Source organism: Gasterosteus aculeatus, chromosome 21, assembly GCF_964276395.1.
Source record: "Gasterosteus aculeatus chromosome 21, fGasAcu3.hap1.1, whole genome shotgun sequence".
NCBI classification, from domain to species: Eukaryota; Metazoa; Chordata; class Actinopteri; order Perciformes; family Gasterosteidae; genus Gasterosteus; species Gasterosteus aculeatus.
This window is the reverse complement of record NC_135708.1, coordinates 6,674,895-6,680,525: the sequence shown is the minus strand read 5'-3', so window position 1 is coordinate 6,680,525 and position 5,631 is coordinate 6,674,895. Positions and strand designations below refer to the sequence as shown.

The following is a 5,631-nucleotide window of genomic DNA, read 5'->3' as shown; positions in this document are numbered from 1 at the left end:
GGAGGTCAAAAACCAGACCGCATTGTAACAAGAAGGATCTGCAACCTCACAGATCTCCCCCATACCTCTCCGGTGTGGGCACCTTGGGCTTCCGGACCGATGGGGAAACTTCTCCAGCCTCGACCAGGGCTGGGGGTGATGCAGTTGGCGGAGACGCAGCAGGAGCATTTAGCTGGACCTGAATGGCAGACAGGCTGGCAGATAAGGCTTGTGCCGACGACATGATCTCCTGTAGGGCGGTGCTGTGTTGCCCTAACAAATTTCCTTGTAGGGACACCGCATGGCTCACAGAGTCTAGATCCGCTGGGTTCATGGTGGCCGGATTGTTCTGTCACGTCCCTCTGATGGAACCCAAACGCAGACCAGACCAGATGGGTTCAGGTGAAAACAAAGAGTCTTTATTGACACTGTGCAGGAGTAGTCCAACGTGCAGAATGGCGAGTCAAGGTGAGGTGGTGGGGGTGGAGGCGTCTCCGTGGCCAGGCGAGGTTGACGGGTTCCCAGGTGCAGAACTAGAAAACGGGACAAAAGACAAGTAAGTGTTTCTCAAGGGGATTCTCGGAATCTCAGTAAGTAGCGGTGGTAGCGAATGCAGGCACACGTACTACTTCGTCTAACAATCCGGCAAGGACTGGATGTCGGTCTCAGCTTAACTAGGGTGGCTAATCAAGATCAGATGTGTTGGCTTGATTGGCCGCAGGCCTGGAACTCTCCGCCTCTCCACGTTGCTCAGCAACCATGAAAAAACAAACAGACAATAGGGAAACATGCTCAGGGAGCTGGGGTCGTGACAGTAGTCTGGTTATATAGAGGTCTATAATAAAATGTTTCACTGGATGTATTCCCTAAGTAAACAAAGTGAACATGAGTTTATGGTCTCAATGCCCAGTTTCAAATGTTGTTCATAACAGCAGGATGTTTATTTAGTAAATCATGGTCGATCATGGCTTTCAGAGCGGGGCTACTACGTGATTGACAGGTCCCTGCTGCTCCAGAGCTGTTTATGCCATCTCAATGCCACTCCTCTGTCATCCAAATATGGCAACGGACTTAATCCAAAATGGCAAGAGACAAATCTCTATCCACCAATTACACTATTGCGTTGTACAATTAGCTAAAGCACAAACTGTGCCTTTTTCCACTTTAATATCCCGTCTTTAGTATTCTAGACCATATCGTTTGGCCATGGTGAGGATCAGACTGGTGTGGAACCATCATAAAAGGACGCATTTCCATCTCCTCCTGCCATCATAAATATGCAGTGCTAGAAATGCAGTGTCTCTGAAAGTTATGACACACAATAAAAAGCAGAAAAGGCGACCATCTCAAGAAAGGGCTGACAATTATAGCACATTTTTATTTATTCTATTAAACTGAAATAGCAGTAATAACTATGTAGTGCGGTAAAAGGTTGAGATGTGGTTCAGGGTAAGATTTGCACCAGCAGGTGACAGGGGGGTTTAGAAATGATTATTAGTGTCAGACAGTGCAGGAGACTGTACGTTTATTATCTCCTCACTGAAAACTGTTTACTCAAGTGCTGTCATTTTAGTGTCCTCTTAAGACAGGGAAATGACAGATGTGCTGAACGTGTATTGGGGGGTCTTGACACCATACACGTTTGTGTATTGAGTAACAGCAAGCAAACAAATGTATTGACAATAATGTATTGAAATGTCAGGTCGAGGTTCTCGATCAACACAAACAAGTTGAGAAATAGCAAAAAAGGTCTGACTTGTAAAATATTGCTAGTGAGCATTTGTTGACAAGAAGTTGTGAGCATTTAACCGTCAATATTCATCTGTTGAAAATTAATCATGGTGACGTTTTTGGTAAGTAATACTGCATTTAGTTTTCATAAAAAATCAAAAATTTTTGGGGTTATTTACAAGTGGACGGCTGCTTGTGAAATTGTTTAAGTCTGCCTCAGTAACACACACACACACACACACTTTCATTGACATAAACTTCCCCCTCATTCTTACACTCGTCCAGGCACTCAGCTGCTGATAAGAAAAATGATCTGCAATCAACAATCTTGGTCCCCATCCAAGGCACAAGTCCTATTGCTTCTGCCTTTCTCTCTCTCTCTCTCTCCCTCTCACATCGCAGCCCTCGGACTCTTAATCCTGCTCAAACAATCTGGTCATCACCCTGTGCTTCAGGGCTGACATTGATTCATCGATGTTGCTCCATTCAGGGGATCTCGGCTGAGTTTGAGGAATTGTCCAGGTGTTATTGGCCTGCTGGCCGGAGGCCACGGCAAGGTAAATATCAGTGAGCAGTAGTGTAATACCCCGAATGGAGATGGGCCAGATTAACCAGTGGGAGGGTGATGTTAAGTCCCTCCTGTGTGACACACACATTAACTCTCCACTGTGGCTGACAGGTGTCAAGAGGTCCACGGTATCAGCAGTTCTCACAGAGGTTACAAAGTTGGTACTGACCGAACTTTAAACAAATGTTTTTTGCTTTTTTTTGTAGTTCTGGCCAATGGTCAAACAAGATATGCTTTGTGAACACCAGACCAAAAACTCTTAACAGAAATCATCCGTACTCTTGGAAAACTCATGAAACCTTATTTTTCATACTGTAGTGAAAAGTGGTTCTATTTGGATAAACTTTATATTTAATCTAGTTCTAGTTCTAACAGAAAAACAAAAATAATGACAGTCATTGACATGACTGCATCAGTTGTGTGTCATTCAAATCTATTCACGCCAGTGCGGCTGGCCGGCAGATAATGTTTGCGATGTTTGCAGTGAATTGCTGGAATTTATTCAATCCAATGCAGTTTATAAATCCGAATGCTTAAAACACATAGATTCTGTTGGTATTTTTCTCCCAAGACAATAATCAATTACTTTATTTGTATACCTCTACTTACTATCTCAAATTTTCTGGAATTTTCAGGAATGCATTCAGAAAAATCACACATTTTGCAGATATGCAAAATATCAAGTGTCCCAGGCAATTATTCTGTTTTGCTTAGTGCCTGTATACCAAGTCTGGAGCAACATTCAACTTCTAACAGGAATAGTGTGTACTCATCACAAACAACGGCAGTATATGAATGCTACCCAACCTTCAATCCTGGAAACACAACTTTAACAAGTATTACAAGTGTTTGGAAATATCCTATGCAAATTAGTCCAGAAATTGGGAACTCAGCTGTACACACTTTTTTCAACACACTATTGAAGCTAAGAGTTAACACGAGAAAACGCCAGACGAGAATCCAGTGAAATCCGCCAGAGGCAGTGCTTCACACTGGATTATCTTCTTTCTCGCACATGCGCAGGTCAAGCCTTTATACCAACAAAGTCACCTGTGACCCCGGATGACCTCCCGTCAAGTATAAGTACCGGTGTCATCCTGGGATCAGTCCTACGGAATTTTCTCGAGAGTTCACGGGATTCCGAGTGACTAGGAACTCTGGCGGTCATCCAGGATTCATTGAGCCGTAGTTACGTTCTGTTTCATCCTAACTGACCGCCAGAGGCAGTGCTTCACACTGGACGACTTAAACCAACAGAGTCACGAGGATTACAAGTAACCACCTTGTATTGCTCAAGCAGAGGAATAGGGCCAAAGAACCCTCCCCAGCGGGTGAGGGGGTGGCAACGTTCACTCTGTAGTGTTCTGTCAGTGTGCTGCCTTGAGGGGCCCCAGCGCATACATGTATATTCGTCATAGGCATACCTCTCAGGACTGCCCCTGATGTGGCGACACTTCTAGTAGAGTGTCGCTCCATTCTCAATGGCTAGGCTTCGTTGCTCGCCTTGTATGTCTAGACAATTGCCTCTGAAACCCAGTAGGGTGGGCGCTGCTTTGAGAGAGCACAGCCCTCAGTTCCAGCATAACTGACCGTTCTAGACCGCTGTATCCAAGCGCGAACTTCTACACAAGCTCTGAGGGCCCGCACGGTAGCCCTGACCTCGCCTCTCCTCATGGATGGAGGGGGGGTCAACTGTGCAGGCTAAATAGGCTTGTTGATGCGTGGGCTTGTTCGCACCATCGGGAGGGACGCTGCCTTAGGCCACAGAGTAATGCCAGAGCCATCTGAGGTATCCTCAGATATTATTTGCTCACCAGCAGGGCATGCAGCTTGCGTATAGGTTTAGCGGCTGCGATGGCAAGGAGAGAAATACCCGTTTTGGCCACTAGCCATCTTGGCTCCACCTGTGTCAAGGGTACGTCTCTCGCAGTGGCTTTTTGGCCGGCCCCGGCCCCCCCCCCTTTTTTGACAGAGGGACGCCAGTCTGTGGCTCACTACTGTGTGATGTTGACCTCAGTAGGCTGCACCGAATAGGGTTCGTCTATAATCCAATGGTAGAGGGAGACTGGGCCTTATAGAGGAGGGACTTGTGGAAACCCAAGTACAGCGGGCACAGGGCCTTGTACCGGGGTCCTGTTGAGAACGGCACACCGGTCATAAAACAGTTTCCATCTGTTTTTTTGACTCTCGGGCGGGTACATCGCACCCTGTAAATCAGAAGTTGGTTTGACCGATTTTTGCAACCACCTAGCGCCCAGTCGGGTCTTCCTGTGGCCAGGTCTATAGTTGAAGGCGTCAGGGATTGGGATGCCAAACCCAGCCCTTTCGTTGTAACAAGAGGTTCCTCTCGTTGTAAAGAACAGACCAGAGGCAAAGGCCTGTAGAGGATTCTCTGGCCACGTGTGCATGTATCTGCTGTGACAGGCAAAATGCTACAGGGGCTCCCTGGGGATAAGGTAGTGTTTTAATGCTACCATTGTCCCGAGACTTGGCATACAAGTGAAGGCTGTGCGGCCTGAATTCGACTCTGCGCTGAATCCTTCGCAGCTTCCGCCCGCAATGAGTGTTCCGGCTGAACCTGAAGCTCCTGCGTCCCGTCTCAAAATACGTCTCACAGGCGGCTGGAAAACAATTAAATGAGTGTGGTATGAATACAAAAAAAATCAAACGCAAGTCACAGTAACATTTAATAAGGAAGGAGAAACAGTAAATAGTGTCACTTTTTCCCGGAGCAAATACGAGGTCACCGCCTCATTATGAGGCGAGATTAGTCTGTGAAAACAAAATGTACAGTTATGATCGGTATATATCCTATGGTATCTATACGTATATATTTCCTTATACCGCAGAATGATTCGGTTCGTAGCGCCTGTAATTCGTCTCGGAGTTGTGAAGACGGCGCACCACTTCCTGTAAACGACACGGCAAAGAAAACACACTTTAATAAAGCTGTTTCTGCTCACTTGTAAGGCTACTAGGCTACTCTTAGCTTTCGTTTGAGGCTACGCTACTTTTAGCTTAGCTTGCAGTCATCGAACGTATTCTTACCGCTATCGTGGGATTGTGCTCCCGTCTCCTCTTCTTTGAGTCAGTTCCTCCAGAGCCGCCAACCTCTCCTCCATGGACAGAAACCTGGAGAGTCCCGAACGCTCCAGTGGAGCGAACCGCCCAATGATATCGGCAGTTTGTTGTTGGAGTTGAGGAGACAATCCACTGAGAGCATTCAGCAGTTTCTTCTCGTCTGTCTGCGGACTGGCCGAAAGTTGGTGACCGCGGAGAGGAGTTGAAGGCGAGTTGAACGCGAGATGTCGTCCAGCCATTATTCACGAACCAGCAAAAACCAAACAAAAGAA

The 5,631-nt window shown here is 46.6% G+C and overlaps 1 long non-coding RNA gene across 1 annotated transcript; it reads right to left on the bottom strand.

Moving 5' to 3' along the window:
• Positions 1 to 376: 376 nt before the first annotated feature.
• On the bottom strand, positions 377 to 677 carry LOC144389932 (uncharacterized). Its single transcript, XR_013453971.1, has 2 exons — positions 606 to 677; positions 377 to 512 (listed from the first exon to the last, which is right to left on the bottom strand). It is a non-coding gene; the product is annotated as an uncharacterized LOC144389932 (long non-coding RNA).
• Positions 678 to 5,631: the final 4,954 nt, after the last annotated feature.